At 40.1% G+C, this 27,603-nt stretch overlaps 1 protein-coding gene across 1 annotated transcript in view; it reads left to right on the top strand.

The window, feature by feature from the left end:
- The first annotated feature begins 3,006 nt into the window (after nt 1-3,006).
- Nucleotides 3,007-27,603, top strand: part of PAFAH1B1 (platelet activating factor acetylhydrolase 1b regulatory subunit 1) — a 69,467-nt gene continuing 44,870 nt past the window's right edge. Inside the window, exon 1 of the mRNA XM_049861059.1 lies at nt 3,007-3,385. The gene's annotated coding sequence lies outside the window, so the exon portion shown is untranslated. The remainder of the gene's footprint in view (nt 3,386-27,603) is intronic.

Here is a 27,603-nt window from a genome sequence, read left to right as displayed (position 1 = left end):
GTCTGGTCTTTTTATGAGAATCTGGGGTCTGCATCCCGCTGCTCTTCTGCTCCCTCAGCGGTTCTCTGTTGTGTTACCTGTCAGGGCAGTCATCCGGTTGTAGCCAGGCACCATCTAGTTCTTCTGGTCTCAGGCTGATGTAGTCTCTGGTTTATGTGGCCCTTTCTGTCTCTTGGGCTCATAATTACCCTGTCTTTGGTGTTCTTCATTCTCCTTTGCTCCAGGTGGGTTGAGACCAATTGATGCATCTTAGATGGCCACTTGCTAACGTTTAAGACCCCCGCTGTTTGATTTCTTGACTACTGCTTCTATGGGCATAAACTACATACCCAATGCCACATAGGGCAGTTTAATTAAAACAATGTTTTAACATTTGTGCTCATTGTAAACAGATTTTTTTTTTTTTTTTGCTCCGGAGACTTTTAAAAGACATTTTTGTCCTCTCTCCAATAGTAATATTTTTGGAGTTTCTTCCAGTCAGCTTATTTGCAGAATTGTTTAAACTGATTTTACTGCGGCAATTGGAATGAATGTTTCCATTTTGAAAATGTCTGCTGGAAAAAAATAAAGATTTGAAATTCAAATGAAGGGGGAGATCATTAGACTGTGGTAAGTAAAATGGATGTTTATACTTAATTTTTTTTCAAGAAACATCATCTAAAATAACCATTATTAAATGCTTCCTGGATGGATATAGTAGGTTCTGTGTAAGTCTTTATGGATTTTGATTGATAGCATAGATGTCCTAATTCTCCATTCTCAGTAGACAAGTGTTTATTAAGATGGATCTATCATCTTAGCAACTGAATAAAAAAAACTGCATAGAACCATAATACAGCTCTGCATATCAAGTTAAGCACATAATCCAGTTTTATTTCTGTTCAGAAAAATCGCAATCCAGGGAGAAAGTTTTTATACTTTCTTCCAAAATGAGTTTATTGTTTTTTTAATGATTGCTATGGAAATAAAATCTGATCTCAGTTTATTGCATAATTACATAATACAAATTTTAAAGTTTCCTATATACACAAGTCTATGAGCAGATTTGGCAAATCTGCTGCAAAAGAGCTCTTTAAAGTGTTAAAAAGTAAAGATGTCACTTTGAAGACAACGGTGCACCTGACCCAAGCCATGGCATTTTCAATCGCCTCATACACATGTGAAAGCTGGACAATGAATAAGGAAGACCAAAGAAGAATTGATGTATTTGGATTACGGTGTTGGCGAAGAATATTGAATATACCAGGGACTGCCAGAAGAACAAACAAATCTGTCTTGAAAGAAGTACAGCCAGAATGCTCCTTAGAAGCAAGGATGACGAGACTGTATCTCACATACTTTGGACATGTTGTCAGGAGGGATCTGTCCCTGGAGAAAGACATCGTGCCTGGTAGAGGGTCAGTGAAAAAGAGGAAGGCCCTCAAGAGGTAGACTGACACAGTGGCTGCAACGGTGGGCTCATATACAGCAACAATTTGTGAGGCTGATGCAGGACAGGGCAATGTTTTGTTTTTTTGTATACAGGGTCGCTTTGAGTTGGAACAGACTTGACAGAACCTAAAAGCGTAAGCGCAAGGCTTATATGGGTTAGAACTATATGTATTAAATCAGTGTTTGTCAATGTGATGCTGAATTCTTTCTGGGCAATTTTGCTAATTTTTCAGAGCATTCGTTGTTCAACACCTCCAAGAATAGAGACTTACAACCTCTCTTGATAAAAGGAAACTTGTTATGGTATCAACAGCGACAGTACTGGTTAAACGAGTTACCACAGAGACCCCATTAAGGTGGGATACTTTATACACACAGCATCTCCTCTCTAATTCTCACTGGATTCTTACAAGTTAGTTACTAGGCTTATTTTATAGATAGAGAAACCAAAGTCAAAGAGAGGTATAGTAATTTACCCAAGGTCACACTCTAGGTAAGTGGCTGATCCAGGATTCACACCCAAGTTGTCTCTCTGCCATTAACCCTGTCGCCTCTCAAAAGCAGTACCTGTGTATTATTTACCAACATAAAAGGCAACTACAAAGGGAAGTAATAAATTCAATAAACATAAGCATAACCCTATGTTTTAGGGAGTTCCCTTGGATATTACAAATTAATGATGAGATAATCACACTAGATGCCTCTCATTTAGAAAATATCCCATGACTGAGAAACTCCAAACTTTGTCTCTTTTAATTTTTAAATTAAGTGTTTCTGTGTGGAATAAATTGACTACAAATCCCCAAGACTTTTTTGTCGTCAATATTTCACCTCACAATTTAGCAAACACACACACACGATGAAGTTCCAGGTCTTTCTTTGGGCTTCCACCAGTTTCAAGACTTTGAGAAGTCTCTGAAGTGTCTGTGTGACTAAGGAAAAGAATAGCTGAATCACATCTAAAAGCGAATTCTCGCAATTAGAAGTCTGTAAAAACAATGAAGACAATTAGGCATCCATCTGCCTTTTAACCTTAACACCTCTTCCTCCGTAGCCAACCCAGTCTCACTCCCCCCCGCCTTTCTTTTTTTTTCCTAATTGGGAAATAGGCCCGGAGGCAGGAGGTAGAAGGACCGGCAGCTTAGGCCCGGGTTTCCTTAATCCCGAGTCTATCGGAGCCGGGAATCCTCGGATGCTGTTGGCCGGCAGAAGCAGCAAGAGCGCCGGATGCGGGCAAAAACAAGGCGGGGAGGTGAGCAAAACCAGAATTTGTGAGGGGCCAGAACAGTCAGAGGAGGGTTTAGGAAAAGGGAGCCAGGAGCCTTTTTCCAAGGTTACGGTGGCGTGAGGAGGAGGGAAGGAGCGCCCGGTAGGCAAACTCGTCCACCAGACCCTGGGCGCCGCCAAGCCGCATCCGCCACAGCCACCAGCGTCCGCTAAGCGTAAGGCGGCGCCGCTCAGGGCCCGGCCATAGTCGAGCCTGGCGCATGCGCCGCAGCCCCTCCTCCGCTCCCGGCCCCCTCCCCTCCCTCTTCCCGGCGGGTCTGGGGCGGCGGCGGCGGCGCGGTGACGTCAGGGCGTTGGGGCAGCTCCTGTGACAGACGGAGCTGGAGCGGCGGGGCGGCGGCGGACTCCGGCGGCCGAGATAGCGAGGGAGCGAGCGAACGAGCAGCGACCCGGGGTCTAGGAGCGAGAGAGAGAAGGAGGGGAACGCTCGGGCGCGAGCGAGAGAAACCGCGAGCGCCGGACTTGCGCTCGAGCCCCGGAACGGCAGCGGAGCCCGTCCGCTCCCCTCCCCTCCCCCTCCCCGGGACCGGGCCCAGCGCGCCATCCTCCCCCTCCCTCCTTCCCTCCCTCCCTCCTTCCTCCCTTCCCTCTCCCTCCCCCCTCCCCTGCCGGTGGATGGGAGTGAAGGACGGAAGAGGCCCTGCGGAGGCGGCGGTGCAGCGCTCCGGTAAGGCGGCGAGGGTCTGCGCCCTCCTCTCTGTCTTCTCTACCACGCTCGGGCTGCTGCGGGCCGGGCCCGGCGGCCTGACGATGTGGCTGCGCCGGTCCCCTCCCTCCCATTCTCCCCTCCCCCTGCCGCCGCCTCCTCCTTCTTCTTCTCTCCTCGCTCTCAAAATGGCGGCCGCGACGGCCGTTGAGTGAGAGACACGGGAGGAGGGGGGACAGGCCGGGAAGGGCGCTGGCCTCGCTGCCCTGTTCTCCTGCCCGGGTTCGGGGGTGCCGGGGCCGCCGGGACTCCGCCCGCAGCCCTTCCCGAGAAAAGATCGTCCTCCTCCCCTGGTGACTTAGCAAGAAAAGTATTCTGGGCTAGGAAGGGCGTGGGGAGCAGGTCGCTTTCTGATCTTGGGAAGAAGGTTCGGCTCTTCCCTCCCCGGCCGCGGAAGGCGAGCGCCGCAGTCCCCACCCCATCCGCGGTCGGCGGCTCGGGGACCAGGCTCAGCCCCGCGCCGCCTTGGCGGCCACAGGGCCTTTCAGGCGTTCCGTCCCCCACCTGTCCTTAGGATGGGGTTGACCTGAGGAGGGTGGGCCGCCCCCTTCCTGGTCCCCTCTGCGGTGGTCCACCCTCGGCCCCCACTGAGGGGGAGCGACCCGACCCAGCGACCCATCCGCAGTATCTGTCCACGGCCGGGCAGGATTTTCCTCCTGCCACCGGCTCCTCAAGCGGGAGCTGCCCTTTGACGTTCTGACACTGAGCTTCAAGGCCCTCATCCGTTCCCCTTCATCTAATCTCCCTACACCTTTAGGAAACGCAGTACCCGTATACCTCCTCTAGCCTCCCAGGTGAGAAAAAATGCCTTTGAGGTGGTAGGCAGATTTTAACTCTTAACTACCTCTCTAAACATGAACGTAGAGAGGAGGTTTTCTGTATCGAGATAGGAGAGCGCTAGGTGCCTCGGCTTTATTTCTTATTTTGCCTTTTTTTTTTTTTCAGTGACTTAGCAAGAAACTCCTTGGAAGGAGAGTAGGAAATTGTCTTTTGAGGCTGGGGTTTGCCTCCAATTTATACCAACCCTTTGGTTAAGAAATTGTGCTTTTGAAGAGAAGGACCAGATTTGTGGTCTCCTTCTCAATGGGCGATGTCATGCCAAGCCCTCCCCCTCTCCCTTTTCCTTACGAGGCAATTGGAAGAGAATAAAGATATTGTTATTCTGATCTCTACTTTAGGTACACAATCCCCGAGATTCATAGTGTTTTAAAGATTAAGCAAAAAAAAAAAAAAGCCATTTTATAATACTATTTCTGTTGGAGGGTGAATTGTTTTGTGTGAATTTCATTTTGAGGCTAGGGTGGAGGAGATAGTGCTTGGGCCTTTCATACCAGTGAGGATGTCATCCCTTCCCTTTTGCTACAGTAGTGTTTGCTTAGATTTTTTTTTTTTTTGCTGCAGCAGGGCTTGATTGCTGCAGGGTCCAATCCCTTATCAGGAAAATTTCCTGCTTGGTTATGGTGATAGTGCTATAATGTTGGCTATATATATAAAAAGCTTTTACTTAGCCTTTATTGAAAAAAAATTCCGGTTTGGTTCTAAGGCTTTAGCTAGCCTTTAATCCCTAATTGGTGTCATTTAGGACAGTTTTGCAAAATAATTGTTAGTTGCAAATTGCAGTTTTTATTAAAGCAGAAGAGTAATCTGTAGAGTGATATATTTTTTCATGTCCTATTATAAATGATCATTGTTTGGATTGTTCAGAAAGGGAGGGGATCTCCTAAAACAGATTTGAAGGTTGGTATGTATTTTTTTGAATCAGAGTAAGGAACTCAATTTTTCACGTAAAATATTTCTGCACATGTTGATTTTGATGGAGCAGGCTCTAGTTTGGTGCTGCCCCCACCTCCTTTTAAAAAAAATTGGCTAATATTTATGGATGCTGTGAACAGCCATTGAGAGGAGAAGACTGGGTGGAGTAAGAGAGCAAAAGCTGTGAAATGCTAGCTTGCCCTTTCAATAGCATTTTTCTCTTGCTTATGTTATTTCATGCTAATTCGTGCTACAACAAAGGCGTTTCTCTGTAGTAAGTCTTAAAATCCTCTTGTTTTAAATTTCCCCCTTTTTTGCAAGGGTGGGTGTTGAATGATTTGGGTACAAAGCAGTGTCCCAGCTCTAAAGCAGACACTTATTTTCTGGCTATATATATACACTCTTGTTAATTTTATTGTTTAAGTCAACTAAGTGTAAATTAATGCCAGAAATACTTGGATACAAATAATAATAGAAATATTTTGAAAATCTAATAAGGATGCTACAGATGTTTTCTTTTACTTTAGTTTGTGTTGAAACAGTAAATATTTGTGATTTTTAAATAATGAGCATCAAAGATGAGAAAAAAGGATAAGAAAATTTGCATTAAAAGTCGTTTATTTAAACCTTTTTTCTTGGGTGGCCTTGAAAGGGGCCTTTTTGTAAGGTACTAGCATGAGAGGGTAGGTCACTTTAACGTCTTGTGTCAAGCACTCACGTGAAAGGACATCTTCAAAAGAATTTCAAATTCATGTGATAAATGTGACTTTGATGAGCATTTATGAATGTCAATATTCTTACATTTTTTTACATTTTCATAGTTTTTTAATGTGATTAAAAAGTGGAAGGGCTCATATATGGCGAAGAATGAGAGAGGTTAGAAATGATAGTTCACTGTATTATGTATCTGACATATTCCTATCACTGCTGTCTGTAGCTATAAAAGTGTACCTAAAAGTATGATTTTTCAGTAGATTATTACTTGATCAGGAGCTTAAGATAAGGTGGCTTAAGAGAGCATTAGTTCTAAGTGTTTGTGTGTTTCTGATTCTGTGGCAGAATCTTTTGCATAATTTGGAGACCTGTTTTGAAAAATTTTCATAATCTTACATTTATAAAACTTTTAATGAGATTGGAATGGATTTTAGTAGAGCTACTTGACATATATATTTTTCCAGCTAAAATACCTAGTATAAAAGATTTGGAGATGTTTCTGGTAGGGAAAAATCAGTATCTCATAATTTTTGGTTTTCTAGCTACATCATTCATGTTTCACAGTGTGTATTCTACATATATATCTTTTAGTTGTAAATGTTTCCCTCTTGGTTGCGTACTAAATAATAGATGGCAATATATAACTTACTGCACCTTATGGCATGTTTTTTAAATGCGTAGGAAAAATAAGGACCTCAATTCTTGTTTACATGTGATTTGTAATATTCACAACTTGTCATCTTAATAAATAAGCCATAAAAACACACACACACACACTGCCATCAAGTCGATTGCGACTCAGCAACCCTACAGGACAGAGTAGAACTGCCCCATAGTTTCCAAGGAGCACCTGATGGATTTGAACTGCCAGCCTTGTGGTTAGCACCCATAGCACTTAACCGCTACGCCACCAGGGTTTCCAAATAAGCTGTAGAAGCTATCAAAGTTATTAACATTAGGTTGGAGATGTCTTAAAAAACAAACCCATAGTAAAATCTTAGGGCACTGAGAGTGCATTTTCCCTTAACCGTTGAGGTCTAAAGCAGTGAGTCATGCACTCTTGCTAAAGGGACTTAAGGCTCAGTTGGCTTTAAATCTGGCTGGCCATGTCTGCTTGTGGTCCTAAAAGAGATTATTTACTTGCCTCTCACTCTCTGTTTTGAAAATATTTTGTTGTGCCAGATAACCGGTTTTTATATGCTTTGGGAAGAGAGAAATAGTTAACTTCGAAGTGGAAATTCTCTGCCACTGATCTAATGTCTTCCGTGATACAACTGTAATTGTCTTTTATTTATTAAGTTGCTTTGTTTAGAATAAAACCAATGAGTATGCGGTATGAGTTCTGAAAAGAAAAAAGCAGACCTACAGTTGAACATGTTTAGCTGTAGAGTGAATCTTAGTTGTTGAAGGCCAAACGTGAGAAACCTGCACTTTGTGTGAAGGATGCTTTATTGCGTAAGCGTAATAGTTGACTGCAATAAAGGCTTTTTGGACTGTTGTAGCTTTGTTGCTGGTTTGGTATGACACTTTGGCTAGTCATTTAAATTGAACCTTGGTTTAACTTCTGCTATGTATGTAATTTTTAACTTTGCACTGGAGTTATAGATTTTAATTGATATTTTTGAAATGCTTTGCTCTCAGTGGAGGCAGGCGTCATAGGTACTTATTATTTTAGTTTGTTTCCTCTTAAAAGATGATGCCTTTCGGTTGAAACTTAGCTTACCTAGTTAGGACTGATCTGAGCATTTGTCCAGGATGTTTCTGGAAAGGTAGTCCCTTAAGGTGTTGTCATTAAACATTTCCCTAACCCGTTGCTGTCCAGTCCATTCTGACTCAGAGACCCTATGGGACAGTAGAACTGCCCCATAGGGTTTCCAAGGAGCATCTGGTAGATTCAAACTGCCGACTTTTTGGTTAGCAGCTGAGCTCTTAACCACTGTACCATCAGGACTCCAAACATTTCCCTAGAACTTTGCAAATATATTGAAATTGGTACTCATTTTTGTGTGTTCTGGCAGTTACTTTTTGAGAGAGATTGGTGTTTTTATGGATGAGTGGACTAAAATTTAGGGAATTTCTTTTCCTAAGGTCACAGGTTAGGTTAGTGGCTAGAACAAAGTAAACGTTTTAGCCACTGAACCACTCAGGTATTGCCTTGCGTGATCAAACATTCCTTTTTCTTTTGACAAATGGATTTCTTTTGTAACTAACTTTTTTGTTAATTTCTTCTTGCATTTATTTCCTGCGTAGTTTAAATTGGCAATTACTAGCATATGGTCTTATGTTAACTATTGCTAACTATTTCACATGCATATGACCTTAGGCATTTGAATAGGGACTTCCAGAAGGTGTCTAATAAATGATGATAATATGAAGATGAGTACTTGTTGAATTTGATGGAACGAAGGATTATGTGAAAGGAAATGTGCTCTCCTAAAGTTCTTTGTAATATTTAACTTCCTGTGGTCTCTCTGGAATTAAGATGATAGAGGGAAGAGTGTTTACTACTTTCTGTACAGAAATCGTACGTTGTCCTGGGGAAGAGAGTCACACTTCTGATTTAGTCATGTCAGGGCCACAAAATTGTCGACTATAAGAAGTGGATTAACTCAACTGGAAAAATTACCTATACATCGTGATTATTTGCTTTTGAGGCTTTTACGTGTTGAAAAGATTTACTTACAGTTAATTGGGGCTGTTAAGAAATATTCTGAGAAACTGTCTCTTGATAAGTGAAGTTAAGAATCTGGGGAAATTTTAAGGGATTTAATGTTTGAAATCATTGTAGAAAGCTTTTTGTGTATTAAGATTTTGTACTTTGTTGATTAAACTAATCCACTTTCAATCTATGGTAAAGACAGTAAGTTTTATGATATTAGTGTTTTAAATGCATAAAGCATATATTTCATGTGGTCATCTTTCCATGTTCGTTTTTAATTTATCAAAAATATGCTGAGTATCAAAAGAAGGAAAAAGAAGATAATCAGTTGTTTGATTATTTGGGGATTTTGTTGTTAATTTTTTCTTGTTGACTAAAACCATATATTTTGGCTTCTAATCTCAACTCCACAATTCACTAGCTATGTGCCTTAGACAAGAACCTCAATTTCCTTATCTGTAAATGGATAATGATAATAGTACCTAACTCAGGATTGTTGTGACTACTGAATAATAACTGAAAACCATACCCATTGTGGTTGAGTTAATTTCAACTCATAGCTACCCTATACCAAAAAAACCTAGTACTGTCCAGTCGATTCCGACTCATAGTGACCCTATAGGACAGAAAAGGACAGAGTAAAAGTGTCGCATAGAGTTACTGACCTTTCGGTCAACAGCCTAACGCTTAACTACTATGCCGCCAGAATCCTTATCGAATGATAAAAGGACTATAAATTCCTCAGTAAATGCTTATTATTGTTGGAGACTCTTTCTTAGGAAGATAATTAATTTATCCTACAGTTTAGCCATGTAAGAATGCGGTTACTAATGTATTTTTGTTCTTGTAGTTTTGAGTGTGTTTCCTAAAAATTAGTATTAGGGATTCTTTCTTCTGTGGTAGCCATAGAGTGTATCTGAAACCAGTTGGCTTCAAAACTGCTTAGTGAGCCAGAAGGGCTGTGTAAATCATCGTCACGTTGAAAAATTCATGTTTTTAATATAAAATTACATTGCAACCAGGCCTTTTTATTTAAACTGCAAAGTATGATTTATTTTTATTTTAACAATCAAAAATTTTGTTTAAAATTTTAAATACTATTAATTTAAATAACACTATATTTTCCCTGTTTTTTAATAAATAAACTTTTTATTTTGAAATAATTTTAGATTTACAGAAAAGCTGTAAAAATACTGTAGACTTCCCTTATATACCCTACACCCAATTTTCCCTGTTAACATCATGCTTTTATCATACATTTGTCAAAACCTGGTACAGTTGTCAAAGCTAAAAGATCAGATGTGGTACATTACTGTGAGCTAAACTCCAGACCTTCTTTGGTTTTTACGAGTTTTTCCATTAACGGCCTTTCTTTTGTTCCAGATCCAGTCAGGTTACCACATTACGTTTGATTGTCACGTCTCCCTAGTTTCCTCTGGTCGGTGACAGTTCTCAGTTGTTCCTTGTTTTCCACGACCTTGACAGTTTTGAGTACTGGTCACGTATCCTCTAGAATGTACCCCAAACTGGGTTTGTCTTTTTTTTTTTTAATGATTAGATTCAGGTTTTTGGAAAGAAGACCACAGAGGTAAAGTACCCTTTTCATTACATCATACCGGGGATTCACAATATCCATGTGACATCACTGATGATGTTAAACAGCACCACTTGGACAATGTAACGTTTGCCAGTTTCTCTCCCATAAAGTTGTTGTTTTTTTGTTTTTTTTCATTTCCCTACTTTATTCTTTGAAAGCTAGTTCTTAAGTCTAGCCTACCTGGGAAAGAGGGGTGGGGAACAAGCTCCACTTCCTAGAAGGGGGAATACGTACGTACATTACTTGGAATTCTGCTATAAGGAAGATGAGTCTCCTCTCCCCCGTTTTTAAAAACAGTTTACATCCTTATTTTAATTTTAAGAAAAATTGTGTTTAGAATTTTAAATATTATTTAATTTAAAAATCTAATTTTTTTCTGGTTTGTATTTAAGATAAAATGTTTTGATGTATATACTAGTTTGGAGAATAAAGATCAGAGAAAGCCTTTGAAGAAGCTACATTTGAGTATATTATACATGAGTCAGAATTGACTCGACGGCAATGGGTCAATGGCTATATCATCCAATAATTACTCTGAGAGTAAAACTCAGTGTTGACTAACTATCCAGACTGATGTGGTTACATGGTTTATAAATACCTGTTGCTGTCGTGTCCATTACAACTGATAAAGACCCTATAGGACAGAGTAGAACTCCCCCACAGGTTTCCAAGAAGCAGCTGGTAGATTCCAACTAATAGCCTTTCGGTTAGCAGCCATAGCTCTTAACTGTGCTACCAGGGCTCCAGTTTATATATAAAAGAGTTGAATTTTAGAGAAGAAGAGCTCCATTATGGGACTTGTTTAGAGAGAGACTACTGTAATCTGAAAAGCAAAGCTTATTAAGGTATCTCATTCATTGGTTCTGTGCTATCGAATGTACCTCTTTCTCCCCCCACACACAATTTTTAAATAATAGAGCAAAAAATAAAATATTTAGATTGATTAGACTCTTAGTTTCAAAATGAAATTGGTAGCTCTATGTCCTGAAAAGGAAAATTTATTCTGCAATAAGTAGAATTTATAATTTGAGGGTAAGATAAATACTTGAGAATTGCAGTTCTGTTTTTATACCTTGTGCTTCCATTATAACATTTCTGTATAGAGACCCTCATTGGGTTTCTGCTTTTTAAAAAATTATCTGACGCCGTTACGTATTTTTGTTTTCTAAGTTTTCATCAGTTTTTTTCCCCCCAACAAACATTTGTTTAACTATTCAGTGAAACCTGAGAACCTTGCTTTTCTGTGTCTTATATGTTTTCTGTCTTTGATAGACTCCACCTGCAGTCTTACCAGTTTTTTATTGCTCGTTTTAGTGGAAAACATTTGCGTTTTCCTTCTCTGGCAGGTTTCCAGCTTACACACCTCTGGCTTTTGCAGGTTTTACTATATTGTGTACCAGGCATTGGGAATGCAAACGTGATTGTCAGGCCCTGCCCTCAAAGACCTTGAAGTTTGTAAACACGTATTTAGCATACAAGGTAGCGTTATAACCAAGCTTAGTTGCCATCTAGTTGATTCTGACGTAGAACTGCAACCCATAGGATTTTCAGTGGCTTGATTTTTTTGAAGGTAAGTCTCCAGGCCTTCTGCGGCACTTCTGAGTGGACTTGAACTGCTAACCTTTTGGTTGGCAGCCAAGCGCGTTAACTGTTTGTACCATTCACGTGGTAGCCTAACAGTGCTATAATCACAATACCTTGTCGAGGTCCCAGAGTTTTCAAGGAAGTCTTCACAAAGATATTGGTAGAACATTTTTGAAGAAAGCTGGTCAGGTTGCTTGGGAATAATGGGGAGGATATTCCAGGCAGAGGAAGTAATTTGTACATAGCCACAGAAGTGCAACTAGGTGGGCTAGGGAATCCCTATGTAGTTCAATATGGCTGTAGCGATGGGTGAGTGTGGAAGAGAGAACATAACCCTGTAATGGCCTGCAGACAAGTTTTTCCAAAGTGCGGTGCATGGACCATTTGCATCAGAATTATCTGTTAAAAATTGACGTTCCCGGGCCCACCTTAGACTTAGAGGCATTGATGGTTTCGTAGCAGAATTCTTTCCTACCATGTGGAAAACCTGGGTTTGATTCCCGGCCAGTGCACATCACACACAGCCACCACCCATTTGTCAGTAGAGGTTTGCATGTTGCTGTGATGTAGAACAGGTTTCAGTGGAGCTTCCAGACCAAGAAGGACTAGGGAAGAAAGGCCTAGTGATCTGCTTCTCAAAATCAGATAACGAAGCCCTGTGGATCACTGCAGTCTCCAAAGTTTTGTTCTGTTGTGCACAGGGTCATCATGAGTCAGGGGCTTAGACTGATGCAATCAGAATTCCATGAGGTGACTCCTGGGAAGTCTGCATTTTCAGTAAGCTCCCTAGTTGATTATTTCTGGGAACCACTACTTCTGCCTGGTGAAGGATTTTTTAAATTGTGCTTTAAGCGAAAGTTTAGAAATCAAGTCAGTCTCTTATACAAAAACTTATATACACCTTGCTATGTATTTCTAGCTACTCTCCCCCTAATGAGACGGCACACTCCTCTCCACCCTGTATTCCTTGTGTCCATTCAGCTAGCTCCTGTTCCCCTCTGCCTTCTCATCTCACCTCCAGACAGGAGTTACCCAAGTAGTTTCATGTGTCTACTTGGGCCAAGAAGCTCACTCCTCACCAGTGTCATCTTCTGTCTTATCGCCCACTCCAGTTCCTGTCTGAAGAGTTAACTTCAGGAATGGTTCCAGTCTTGGGCTATCAAAGGGTCTGGGGACCATGACCTCCAGGGTTCCTCTAGCTGTGTTATATTGGGTTTAGTTATGAAACTCTATGGGGCAGTTCTACTCTGTCCTATAGGGTCGCTATGAGTCGGAATCGACTCGAAGGCACTGGGTTTTTTTTTTTTTTAGGTTGTTGTGAGAAGCATTTGTCAAGCACTTTAAACAATGCCGTAGTAATTTAACTAGTAAAAAAGGTCTGCCTTGAGCATTATGCTCTTTTAAGAACTCTATGGGATCGAATTGACAACAGCAACTTGAAAGATTGGATGGGAATTTTAGGGGGCAGTGAGTTTGTGTTAATGAGGGAGGAACTGTTTCTCAATTTCACGCTTGCCTGTCTTTAGATCTCACACCCTCTTCCCTGTTCCTCCATAGAGTGAGTATAAAGGAGTATGGGGACGTAAGAGGAATACATATGTCTCAAGGGAAGGTGGAGTGGGAAGGCTCCTAGCATATGTGTATATGTAGTAAGTGCTACATAAACATTTGTTAAATAAGACAATAAAGAGTTGTTTTTAAGTAGAGAAGCGATGTGATCAGATAATATTTTAGATAGATGATCCAGAGGATAGATATTAACAGGCCAAGACTGGATTTAGGGAAACTTGTTGAAATTAGTCCAGATGAACCAGTTGCTGGTGAGTCAGTTCCTACTCATGGCGGCCTCTTGTGTGTCAGAGTAGAACAGCGCTCCGTACGGTTTTCAGTGGCTGATTTTTGGGGAAGTAGATCGCCAGGCCTTTCTTTCAAGGCAGCTCTGGGTAGACTCGAACCTCCAGCCTTTTATTGAGCAGCTGAGCGTGTTAACCATGTGCACCACTCAGGGACTCTCCAGTCTAAATGAGACATGATAAAGGTGTGAAGTATGGTAGTAGTGGTAAGGTTGGACAGAAGGAGAATAATTCAAAAAATATTGAGGAAAGGTGAATTTGACAGGACAAGTTCTTTGATTAGATATAGAAGAAAGAGAAGAGTCAGAGTTGACTTCTACGTAAGGTGGTATTTCTAACATTTTTTAAAGCAAATATTCTTTTGAAGTACTTTAGATCTTAGATGTCTTCTGTGTTAGTGATATATGATGCTTTGGGGCCAAGTTGTGATAGTTTATAAAATGAGGATTAAAGGCCTGAGATAGTTTTTAATCTGTAAATTTACAGGCCATTGCTATTTTTCTTCTTAGGTAGAGATAATTTCTCTTTAAGGACATAGCATTATGCAGAAAACTCTTATTTAGCCCAAGTCCAAAAAGCTCGACTGTTATGTTGTTTTTATGTTACATTTTTACATTGAGATTTGTGATGATAAACATAGTACCATGGTAATACTGTAAGACTTTGAAATGACTGCTCAATCATTAAAGACAAACTAAAATTTGTAAATTCTGTTGTATCTATTTTTTTTATTGTTCATTTATAAATGATAAACTTTGATAGCTGTTCATTCCTTGAATAAATTTTAGCTCCCAGTTTCTAGATTGGAGCCCTGGTGGCTAAGAGCTACAGCTGCTAACCAAAAGCTTAGCAGTTTGAATCCACCAGCCGCCCCTTGGAAACCCCCTGTGGGGCAGTCCTCCCCTGTGGGGCAGTCCTCCTCTGCCCTATAGGGTCGCTATGCGTCTGAATTGACTCTATGGCAGTGGGTCTTTTTAATTCTGGATTTAGCTTGTAAAAATATTTTTTCTCGCTGTTCAGTTTTATAAAACAGGGAAAAACTTAATTAAAAGTGAATAATTAGAATTTGCTTGAATTTGTATTTTAGGTTCTTAATAAAATGATGAAATGCATGGGAAATTCGTGTCCTCATATTATCTTGAATCTGGATCCTATATTGTTGTGGTGTACATTGTCCATTTCCTTTTATTCCTGTTACAGACTTTTCCAAGCATTGAAAAATACAGAATACAGTTCATTGGCAGCTTTGTTCTTCTGTCTGGCTCTTTTTCATTCCTCTCTTTCCTTTGCTACCCACATCCAATCTGTTGACAAATTCTGTTGAATCTGCTTCTGTAATAGAGTTAGACTTTAGACTCCTTGAGGATAGGAGTATTCCTGGAGCAAATCAGTATACTAGTATTTGAATGAGTGTTTTTATGATACTGCTCCCATTCTAGGTGCTCCAAAACTGGTACATGATATCAAAAATCCTTACTGAAGTCAGTTAAGAGAGGAGATGATATTTGAACTGAATCTTGAAGGATTAATAATTGCAGTGGATATGGGAGGTCATTTAGATAATGGGAACAGCAACATACACAAGAAGCATGAAAAACTATTATGTGTATGTTGATAAGTAGTTGGGAGTGGGTGGGTTGTAGAGTACATGTGGTATATGAGGCTGGGAAGTACCTATAAGTCAGATTGATAGCATTTGTATGTTACATTCTGTTTACTTTGTAGGTGGCTTGGAAATGATTGAAGAATTTCAGGCAAAGGCAAGCATTATGTATAATCAGATCTGTATTTTAGATAGATTATGTGAGTAACAGGGAGGAAATTGAAATTTGGAGGTAACTTAGGAGACTTGTTCAGGAAGAAATGATTGGTGCTTGAAATAAGATAGTGACAGTGAAGGTTGTTGAGAAAGGTTTAAGAGGTAGAATTATGAATGAACAGTGTGTTGGGCAGAGGGAAGTGTAGATGACAACTCAGATTTCTGGCTTGGATGACTGAGTGGATTTGAGAAACTGGGTGTTAGTCATAGTGGAGACTAAGAAGAGGAGTTGTGTAGGATATTACATAAAACATGAATTTTCCTGAACCACAGTCCTCAAGTCACTTTCTTGCCAGAAACCCACCACCAGCTCTTTACTGTGTTTACTGAGCTATGTTACATGAAAATGCTCGACGGCAGTGGGTTTTTTTATTGCCAGAAACGTGGTGCTTAATAGACGTTAGTTTAATTCTGAATGGACATTCAAGGACTTTTCTCATGTGCCTCAGCTCATGTTTTCATCCTTTTTCTCTCATTGCCTGCCGTGTATCCTGTGATTCAGCCTTATGAAGATAATTTCTGTTCCTTATGCTGCTTTCACTCTTTTTTTTTTTTTTTTTCAAATTTTGGTGAAAATATACACAGCCGAAGGAGCCCTGGTTGCACAGTGGTTAACGCTTGGCTGCTAACTGAAAGGTTGGTTAAAACCCACCAGCCGCTCTGCGGGAGAAAGATGTGGGCAGTCTGCTTCCGTAAAGATTTACAGCTTTGGAATCCCTGCGGGGCAGCTGTACTCTGTTCTGTATAGGGTCACAATGAGTCGGAATCAACTTGGTGGCATTCGGGTTTGATTTGGGGATACACAGCCGAAGATAAACCATTTCAGCAACTTCTACCTGTACAATTCAGTTACTGTTGATTACATTCTTCAAATTGCGCTACCACTCTTGCTATCCTTTTTCAATTTATTCCACCACTATTATCTTAAACTCACTGTCGCCTTTCAAGTTGTTGCTTTCACTCTTCACTGCTCGCTTCCTCCCCTTGTCCTGTGTATACCCAAGTCCTTTTTGTATCTGCATACCAAGTTCTCCTTTTCCAGGCAGCCTCCGTGTAATGGTCAAGATTGTGTGTCAACTTGGCTGGGCCATGATTCTCTGTTTATATGTGATGACCCAATGATGGGATCTGCTGTGAGTAGCCAGTCTGGTGAAAGGGAGTTTCCTTGAGCATGTGGCCTGCATCTGAGTAAAAGTGGACATTCTGGCTTTTGCCCTCTCTGGATCCTGCAGCTGCCTTCTGTTCGTCTGACCTCTGGCTCTTGGGACTTGAGCTAGCAGCTTACTTGCCGACCTTGGGATTCGTGGATCTTCACAACCTGTGAGCAAGGGCCCTGCTCACCAACCTGCTGATCTTGGGTTCGGTTAGCCCCTGCAGCTGCATGAGTCAGGAGAAGCCTTTCTGTCTTGCCTGCTGATCTTGGGATTTGTCGATCTTCACAGCCTGTCAACAAGAGCCCTGTTCTTCAACCTGCCAGTATTGGGTTTGCCAGCCCCTGCAGCTACGTGAATCAGGAGGAGCCTCTGTCCTGATCCATGGACTTGGGATATTTCAACCGTGTGAACCGTTTCCTTGATATAAATCTCTCTCTATATTTATAAACGCTGGTGGCGTAGTGGTTCAGTGTTATGGGTGCTAACCAAGAGGTCGGCAGTTCGAGTCCACCAGGCACTCTTTGGAAACTCTATTGGGCAGTTCTAGTCTCTCGTATAGGGCCTCTATGAGTCGGAATTGACTTGATGGCAACGGGTTTTTTTTGTGTGTGTGTGTGTATGTGTTCACACGCTCTGCTGGTTTTGCTTCTCTAGGGAACCCAGCCTAAGACGCTCCTCTAATTTATTCAACTTGGAAGAAATTTTCTTTTCTCCAAATTCATGATATTAGGATACCTAGTTAGCACCTTTTCTTTGATTTATATAAAATGTTTTGTTATCTGATAAAATCTGAGACAATGCATTTAAAAATAGAATAGTTCCTAGCACATAGTAAGTACTCAATAAATGTTAGTCATTATTATTATGGTGATGATGAAGGTGGTTAACATGAAATGATAGTAGTCCATCTTTACTTTCTGCCTACTCTTAATGGCAAACTGATTTGCTCTCTGTCCTCAGACACTAGGAAAGCAGTGTGTTTTGTTTTATAGTGGTATGTGAAAGTGCCAAAGGCACTATACAATATCATCTTCAGAGTAAAATTACTGTCTTTGTATTTCCTTACTATTCCTGAGCTGTAGGAAGGTGAGTAGAGGGGTAGGTACACGCATGCATTGTACAAGCCCTAAACATTGATTTTCTTATTAAATCTCACCACAGCTACTCACTACTACATAATCGCGCTACAGCTGTTCACTGCAGCAACTGTTTGAGGTCGATGGTGATACTAGTCCCTTTAATATGTGGGCAAATAGGCTAAGAACTTTTGAAAATTTGGGCTCACACAGTTTGTAAGTGGCCAAGCTGGCATTTGAATCTTGACTACTTGATTCCAAAATTTTCTACAATAGGGCCTCAGAAGTGTAGGGCTCATTCCTTAAGTGCTTTCACATAATTTACTTATCTATTTTGCCATCTGTCAGAGGGCCTATCATGGGACTTATACTCAATCAGAAAAGTGCTTTTTGTTTTTTCTTAAGTTTTTTTTTTTTGCATATTTATAGTTTAAAATGTTAGGTATTTTTATTATGGACTATGTCAAACATTCCAGAAAAATACCTTAATATAACAAAATTACTACTACCAGAATTGACAGATGCTAACATTTCATCATGTTTGCTTCAGAGTATTGTAGTCTTTTCTTTTTTAAAGAAATAAAACTTTATTAACAGTTACAGTTGAGGTCTCTTTTGTATGTTTTTCCGATCCCATTCCTCTCCCTCTACCTGATGGTAAAGTCTCTCCTAAAGTTTGTACATATTCTTTTGTTCTTTGTTTTAATACTTTTTACAACATATGTATGTACCCATCAACAATGTATAATAATGCTTTGTGAATTGTTAAAATTTACGTGACGGTTATGATACTGTATATTATTCTACAGCTCGGTTTTTCATCTAACAAAATATTTTCTAGATGTGTTGACATATGTAGATTTAGTTTATGGAGTCCTTGGGAGGTACACAGTTAACACACGGGGTAGCTAACCAAAAGATCGGCGGTTCAGGCCACCCGGAGGCGACTCAGGTCACCCTGCTAATCTACCTCTGAAAAATCAACCATGGAAAACCCCGTGGAGCACAGTTGTACTCTGACATATATGGGGTGGCCGTAAGTTGGAGTCAACTTGATGACAACTGGTTTAGTCTGTTAAGTATTGTTAAATTTCTTATATATAATTACACTATAGTCTACATCTGGACTACAGGAATGAGCATTTAGGTTGTTCATAATTTTAGCTTACAGACAATGATGCAATAAACATGAGGAAGGTATCTGCAGACAAGATGGTATAATTTGGTTTTTGTTTGTTTTCACATCCAGAATTCATCCCCATGTTAATTAGATACTTGTTCCTTAGTAATTTTTGTGCTTTGAATTGAATGAGTAGAATGAACAATACTGTTAGCATCTGTTTTATTAGACCATAAATTCCTAAACTTTTGTACCACTTTTTTTTTTTTTTTTTTTGCCTCTCAACCATTCAGACAACTTACATTTTTTTAGTACCTAGCCAGAGGTTGTACACTGGCACCCTGCAGGCCAAACTCAGCCTGGAGATGTATTTCTCTTGGCCTTTTATAGTTAAACTCTTTTTTGAGTCAATACTTAAAAAATAATGATTTTACATAAAATCTGTATTATTAGATTCTAAAAAATTAGAAGCTCTGGCAACAGTATGGCCCAAATTTCCCCATGGCAACAGTTGACTCAAGCTGAGTCACAGCTGCCCCGCTTTACATGGGACACAGATACATGTTGTTTGAAGACTGGGCACCTCGTAGATCCTTGGTAAATAAATTCAGTAATTGACACTGAGAAAATAGCTATTTCTCAGTTACTTCCCCCAGTGGAGGTCAACATTGGTGTGAATAATAGTGAATTAGAAATCAGTTCAATTGAGTGACATTGTGCAGGTTTTCCAGTTGGTTTTGTCATAACATCTGGGCAGTTGCCACTGGTTGTAAACAGCAGGGGATCAGCCTCTAGAGGACCATGATCCTACCCTCGCAAAGACCAGCTTCCAGAGGAGGAGCAAGTACTGGACGATGCACACCCCCTGCCCCCTGTAAAAAAATCTGCCTTTGTATAATTGTGATTTGAACATAAAGCTCTTTTTTTCAAATCTTCATTCCCGTTGCTTCCATCCTTCTCCAGGCCCCTGTCTGCTACTTCCAGCCTTTCCTTCTCTTCTCTAATCTATACATTACATCCAGGACAGTCACCATGAAACATCAGTTTCAGAACACTGCTCCTTTGCTCCAGAATTGCGTGATACCTGCATCGTCAGAATTCTTTTAGGCTGTCTGCATTAGTATTCACCATTACCTTGTGCTCAAAAACAAAACGAAAAAACCACACAGAACAATTTTGTCCTCTCTTGTTTGTATGGTTGGAAATATTATGTAAGCTTTTGTCTCTTGTTTTAAAGCAATGTATTTTTTCCCTCTTTTGGTTGCTGTTAACTTAGTTTTGACTTAAAAAAGACGTCAACTCAGAATCACAGGGCTATTGTAACTCTTTGTTATTTGAAAACATAGCATTTGTAAGCAGACATCAGAAGGGTGGTATGAATGATGCCGGAAGGTTAAAAGGTCTTTAATTTTTAAAGTTTTCGTAAAGTTGGAACAGCCACTTGATTTTCTACAGGATTTAAAACTTGGTATACTTCCCCTGACATATTTTAACTAGTGTTCAATTAAAAAAAAAATTACATTGAAACCAGGCTTAAGCAGCTGAACTTTGATGTATCTTATTGCCCGTATTTAAGAATTTTGTTATTTGGAATTTTTTTTTTTTTTAAGAAAAGGATGAGAATAAAGTGACAAAATGTGTCTTTAGTTTCTGAGAACACGGTAAGTTTTCATCTTAGTTTTATTATGATGCCTCCAATAATCATTTAGAACTACTTACGAGGTACCTACTATGTGTTAATTACGGTGATATTTGGTAGCGATACAGTGAGAAATGTGTCAAGATTGTGGCTTTGGAGGAGTGTTGTTGGAGAGACAACATGAAAGCAGATAATTTTAGTGTAGTGTGAGAAGTGTTAAATATGTGTACATACAAAGTACTGTGAAATCAGAGGAGGGGGTTAAACTCTGCTCAATTTTTTTTTGTCAAAACTATGTTAAAATGGTAAATAAAACCTTCAAAGTCTACTTTATGTTAGCTTCTGAGAGCCTTGCTACTGTGGCTTAAATACCATTGATAAGTAATAGGTTAAACTTCTGTAATTGCCGTTATTGGCACTTTATATGGTTCAACTAATATTTCAGTATGACAGTTAAAACAAAATTAAACATAGTTATTGTCCTTTGTCAATACTATTTGACGATTATTGGATAATTAATATTTTATTAAAATGAAGCTTCGAATATTGAATAAATGTGCTATTTTGGGAAAACATTTTTAAAAGTTCAACTTGTTTTCTCTTACTAAGAAGATAGCACACATAAAGAATTTTATTAACTATCAACCCAGTGCTGTCGAGTCCATTCCAACTCATAGCGACCCTCTAGGACAGAGTAGAACTGCCCCATAGAGTTCCCAGGGAGCACCTGGCGGATTCGAACTGCCGATCCTTTGGTTAGCAGCGGTAGCACTTAACCACTACGCCACCAGCGTTTGATAGTATTAACTATCAAGTACTGTGTAATTATAAATTATTTTATAATTGCCTACAACCACGGAAATATAGTTATTTAATTTGGAAAGTCTTTAAACAAAATTCAATTCCCTACAAATGTTTCTTTTTGATTGCCAAACACTGTGCTTGGTACAAGAGTTGCAAAGGTTCAGTCTAGTTTAGTGTTTGCCCCTAAAGAGGTCAGTCTAGCACAGAGTCAGCAGTGTATACAGTTATAAGGAATGTGGGAGGCAGCATAGTGTAGAACCAAGTAATTTTTCAAATTTATTTTAACAGTGGACACTTTTTTCCTGAAAAACTCTTATGTAGAAGCCCAATAGATAAATAGGTAAAAATGGAATCCTGCCTACTTGGCCTGCGCACTGTGTCCTCATCCCTGCTGTTTGAAATCACTGGTGCGAGAGTCGAAAACAAACCTTTTTTTGAGTCCTAGCCCTGCCACTTTCTAACTATTTGACTGTGGGTAAATGACCTAACCTAGTGAACTTATTTCATCATCTGTTAAATGGAGATGTTAGTTTTCTTGCTGGATGTTGTAAGGACTAAACAATGTAGGAAAGGCTGCTGGCATGTAATTTCACTCAGTAAGTGTTAGCTATTAGGATTATATGTACAGGGCACAGTGAGACACTAGAAGAGAGTGGACTGGTCAGGGAAGGCTTCACAGAACTCATATGGGCTGCCTTCAGGCTGCATCTTGAAGGAGAATGGAAAATTGCCAGACATAAGAAGGGTCACAAGCATGTCCTCAACATTCCAATAGTGAAGACTCGGGAATGTGAAATGCTGCTTCATTACACCTTTGTAGAGATAAATGTCCTGACCCGAGTTCAGGGTATCAATTCCTTGCATTTTTTGACTCACTTTAGTGCTAGGCCAGGCCAGACCAGGGTGAGAGACGCTAACTTTCTGTGGTTTATTACATTTTCTACTTAAATTAAAAAAAACTCTAAACTTGATTTTTTTTTTTTTTAAGGGAAAAACATTTTTTGTTGGGAAGAGGGTGTGGGGGAAGAGTTCTTCATCTCCCCTGACATCTTGTACAGAGTGTTTTGGTCATAAAGTAGTGGTACATTTAGAAATTCTTCCTAATTACATTTACATTAGTTTGTTGAAAATGAGGAACCTGTATGCCCTCCTCTCAGGTAAGTATTTTTGCCTGAGATCAAGTCAGTGGGACTGCTTCCATGGCTAAATTGTGGGCACCTACACTGACCTTGGGATTTTTGAGAAAGAGGACTGGGAAGTTTCTAGGAAAAGTTGATGAATCAGGAGTATTTTTCCTACCTCAGCCATGGGAGATCTTTCCTCATTTATAACAATAAGATTTTGGCAAAACATTTCAGTGTTAAAGGCTATCGCCATGAGAAGGTGGCATTAAACCAAGTGAAGGAGAGCTGAAGAAATTAAGATATACACGCAGACATATAGCGCTTATATGTGTTAACTCATTTATAGCATTTTTAACTCATTTAATCTGCCCAATAACCATTTGAAATAGCTACTGTTATTAAAAGTAAGCTGTCCCAGATAACTTAATTCATTTTCCATGCGAGGGGTTTGTAAACTACTGCTGACTGGTCAAATCTTGCCTGTTTTTGTACTGCCTGTGAGCTAAGAATGGTTTTGAAATGGTTAGAAAAAAATCAAAAGAAAAATAATACTCAAGTTTCACTGTCCATAAAGCATTATTGGAACAGAACCATACCCATTTCTTTACATGTTGGTTATTGCAGTTTTCTTGCTATAGTGCCAGAGTCGAATAGTTGCTGCACAAACCGTATGGCTCAGAAAGCCTAAATTTTTATTACCTGGCCTTTTACCAGAAAAGTTTGTAGACCCCTGGTCTAGATACAAAGAGGAGAGGACACAGTGGAGGTAAAAAGAACAAAGTTAATGTAGATGCAAAATAATGTGTTGTTATTAGTCATTTAGAACATACGAGGAAGACTAGTTAGATGTAATGAACAACAATAAAAAAATGAACAAGCAGACAGTATTTTCTTATTGAAAGATTTTTTTTGAAGTCTTTAAAGCTTAACTGTAATCAAAGATGTGTACTTGTTTAAAAGTGTTGGGGTGACCTCTTTTTCCTGTTAATATCGCCAAGGTATACCTGAGGGCTTTTGTAAACATTTCTTTGAGTTTGACTGACAGTTGTTGCAGTTACTACAGAAATCTGAATTCCTTGGCCTCCCAGTTGATCTTGCACTTGAGTCCAAGTAATATTTTCTGACACTGAAGGTTTCTCGATTTCTGCTGCTTTGAGCTTTTGCCTTTGACCCTTTAGTATTAGCTGTGGTTTGTGCTGCTGAGTGTGTGGTTGTCCACTGAGGATGGGCACCAGAATCACCTGCAGAAACTTCTAGAATTCGGATGCCTCCTCAGGATCTGAGGATGAGGCCTGCCGGTGATTGTTCTCAGAAAGTCCCTCAGATGATGCTGACGCATGTTCATACTTAAGATTGATAGTTACATCTTTATTTTAGCAAATCCAATTTGGAAAAAAAAAAAACACACACAGATGTGACATTTACTGTTCTGTTTCCCAGAGGTGCTTTCCAATCTAATGAATCAATGCCTAAATGTATGTAGATTCTCAGAGTTCAACAGCCTGAGTTTAGTGAATTAGTTCTTTCATTTGATGTCATGCATTTAATAGAATAATGGAATCCAAGTTGGAAGTTACGTTAGTGAGAGCAAGTAGTATAATTTTTTGGTCTTCATTTCTATGAGGTATTTATTTGGCATCATAGGATTCTAGTGAATCTGGAAGTAATGGATTTCATAGGCTAGAACACAATTCACAGGAAACCTGACATTTTTAGAAGGAGTAGTTTACCTTGCAGAATCATTTAGTTTTGTCATCTTGCGTATCAGGCTGTATAGCTGTATAATAACTACAAATTGTCTTTTCCTCTTGTTTTCATGTATTCAAGTGTATTTTAACACTGAAGTAAACTTAAAAGGAAAGTATGAACCACAGTCTGTGAAACCGTATCAGTAAAACAGATGTTTGTCTTCATTTCGCATTGCCTTGCACCGTCTGGTTGTAGGCATGCGTAGCTGGGTCACACAGAACCACTGGTTTGGATGGAAAGCTACGTACAGCAAAGTCTGAGCAAGTCAGAACTCAGTTTCTTTGGAACCTTCACGTGCTCAAGATGGCTTCATGCCTGAGTCAAGGAGAATGAGGAAGACTTTATGTTGTTTTTGTTTTGGGTGGTGTCGAGCACCCTTAAGCAAATGGAAAGAAGTAAAGGTTATATCTAACATGTGATTGGTGGGTGTGCCGTGAGAATGGGGATGTTTTCTAATTAATGCCCGTAAAGGAAAACTAAGAAATGATGAGGTTAGACAGGCCGATAAAGTAGAACAAGGAGAGAAAAGGGAGGAGATGAAAGATCAGCAGAAGAACAGGATAGAATGTACTGCCCTGTACCTTCAGACCTAGGTGAAGCAGCTACCTGCTTTGCACCTGAGTAACTTTTGTTCAGGACATTGCTCTTGTTTGTTGTGAGTGGAAAACAACTGTTGACATTTGGCATCAGTTTGCCTGGAGACTACCCAGGCAGTTTAAATAGTATGAGGGTGAAGGGTATGCATTCCAGTATAGCGATGGGCTATATTACCTATAGTAATAAAGGTTCTGCTGCTATAAAAGTTTTAAAAAGCAAAGGTGCCACTTTGGTGACTAAGGCATGCCTGACCCAAGCCGTGGTCTTCTCGGTTACCTCATATACATGCAAAAGTTGGATAGTGAAAAAGGAAAAGAGAAAATTTGATGGCATTCAAACTGTGGTATTGGCAAAGGATATCGAATATACCAGGGATTGCCAGGAGAATGAGCAGATCAGCCTTAAAAGACATACAACCAGAATACTCTGTAGAAGTGAGAATGGCAAGACTATGGCTCGCTTTCTTTGGACACATCATCAGGAAAGATCAATCGCTAGAAAAGGACATCATGATTGGTAAAGTAGAGGGTCAGCAAAAACAAGGGAAACCCTCAGTGAGATGAACCGATGTAATAGCTGCAGCATTGGACTCAAACGTACCGATGGTTATGGAGATGGTGCAGGACCGGGTGGCCTTTCGTTCTCCTACGCTTAAGGTTGCTGTGAGTCCAAGCCTGCTCAACAGCACTTAGCAACAATAACAAATTTTATTACAGAGACCCGGGGTGGCTACAAACGGTAACGCACTTAGCTGCTAACCAAAAGGTTGGAGGCTTGAGTTCGCCCATAGGCACCTCACAAGACAGGCCTGGCAATTAACTTCCAAAAAGTAATGGAAACCCTGTGGAGCACAGTTCTACTTTGACACAGATGGGGTTGTCATGAGTCAGAATTGACTTGATGGCAGCTGATTTTGTATTATTGTAACAGAACTAGAGGTTTAAGAGAAACCATCTGGTAATATGGATTCTAGTCTGCTAATGAAAAGCAAAGAACAAAGCCAAAAATGATGGATCTTAAAAGAAAAAGTACACATCTGAATATGACTTACGTTTTGTTGTCATAAATATCTAACGCTGATTTCAAAGCTCAAAAACTATTTCTGCTTCATTTCTTCAGATTAACAGTCTAATATTGTAGTTGTTGTGAGTGGAAAACAACTTTTGACATTTGGCATCAGTTTGCCTGGAGACTACCCGGGCAGTTTAAACAAAACAGCCTTTAATATTGTAGTTACTAGAGTTGATTGGTAGGATTGATCCTCGAAGAAAAAAGTGATATATTACTCTTTGGCCCAAGGGTAATTGAAAATGCAAAAGATTTTTAATAGCATGTGAAGTTTGAATGGGGGACTTAAATGTGGCAAAATGAGATGTGGTGGTTAGCTGCAACTAATAGAAGAGTGATGAAATGAGACTGCTGTTTCCTCCTCTCCCACCCCCCACCATCCCCAGTTTGCTTCTTAAACCTTGGTCAGATTTTTTTTTTTTTTAACACTGTTTAGACCCAGCATAACTATAAGTAGTTTTTACTTCTGTAACTCAAACTGAGATCTTAATTCACTAAATTATTATAGAAAACATAGTTTTTGTATTCTTTTTTTTTTTTTAACCATCTTTTTAAAAAGATTAACCTCCCCCCCCACCGAAAAAAGCCAAACCCCCCAGGGCTGTCGAGTCGATTCTTACTCATAGCGACCCTATAAGACAGAGTAGAACTGCTGGCGGATTACAGCTGCCAGTCTCAAAATCACAGCTATGTTTGAGCCCATTGTTGAAGCCACTGTGTCAGTCTGTCTCGTCGAGGGTCTTTTTCGCTCACCCTCTACTTTACCAAGCGTGATGTCCTTCTCCAGGGACTAGTCCCTCTTCATAGTCTGTCCAAAGTACATGAGGCAAAGTCTCAGCATTCTAAGGAGCATTCTGGCTGTGCTTCTACCAAGACGTATTTATTTGTTCGTCCCGCTGTCCGTGGTGTATCCAGTGTTCTTCACCAGCACCATAACTCAAAGGCGTCACTTCTTCCGTCCTCCTCATTCGTCGTCCAGCTTTTGCGTGCACATGAGGCTGCTGGAAGCACCATGGCATGGGTCAGGCGCACCTGAGCCCTTAAAATGACATCTTTGATTTAAAGAGATCTTGTGCAGCACGTTTGCCCAATGTAATATATCCTTTGATTTCTTGACTGCTGCTTCCATGGGTGTTGATTGTGGATCCAAGTAAAATGCAATCCTTGACAGTTTCAGTATTTTCTTCATTTATCCTGATGTTGCTTATTGGTCCAGTTGTGAGGATTTTTGTTTTCTTTATGTTGAGGTGTAATGCATACTGAAGGCTGTAGTGTTTGATCTTTATCAGTAAGTGCTTCAAGTCCTCTTCACTTTCAGCAAGCAAAGTTGTGTCATCTGCATATTGTAGGTTGTTAATGAGTCTTCCCCCAGTACTGATGCTGTGTTCTTCATATAGCCCAGCTTCTCGGATTATTTGCTCAGCATACAGATTAGATAAGTAGGATGACAGGATACAACCCTGACACACACCCTTCTTGACTTTAAACCACACGGTATCCCCTTGTTGTGTTGGAACAACTGTGTCTTGGTCTATGTACAGGTTCCACATGAGCACAATCAGGTGTTCTGGAATTCCCATTCTTTGCAATGTTATCCGTGATTTGTTACAATCCACACACTTGAATGCCTTTGCATAGTCAATAAAACACAGATAAACATCTTTCTGGTATTCTCTGCTTTTAGCTACGATCCATCTGACATCAGCAGTAGATATCCCTTGTTCCACGTCCTCTTCTGAATCTCACTTGAGTTTCTGGCGGCTCCCTGTAAATGTACTGCTCCAGCCACTTTTGAATGATCTTCAGCAAAATTTGTAGCTGTGTGGATGTTATCCTATCACTGACAGCATTATACTTCAGGATTGACCTC

The sequence above is a fragment of the Elephas maximus genome, chromosome 19, assembly GCF_024166365.1.
Source record: "Elephas maximus indicus isolate mEleMax1 chromosome 19, mEleMax1 primary haplotype, whole genome shotgun sequence".
Classification (NCBI taxonomy): domain Eukaryota; kingdom Metazoa; phylum Chordata; class Mammalia; order Proboscidea; family Elephantidae; genus Elephas; species Elephas maximus.
The sequence above is the reverse complement of the archived record's forward strand: the minus strand, read 5'-3'. Positions and strand labels throughout refer to the sequence as shown.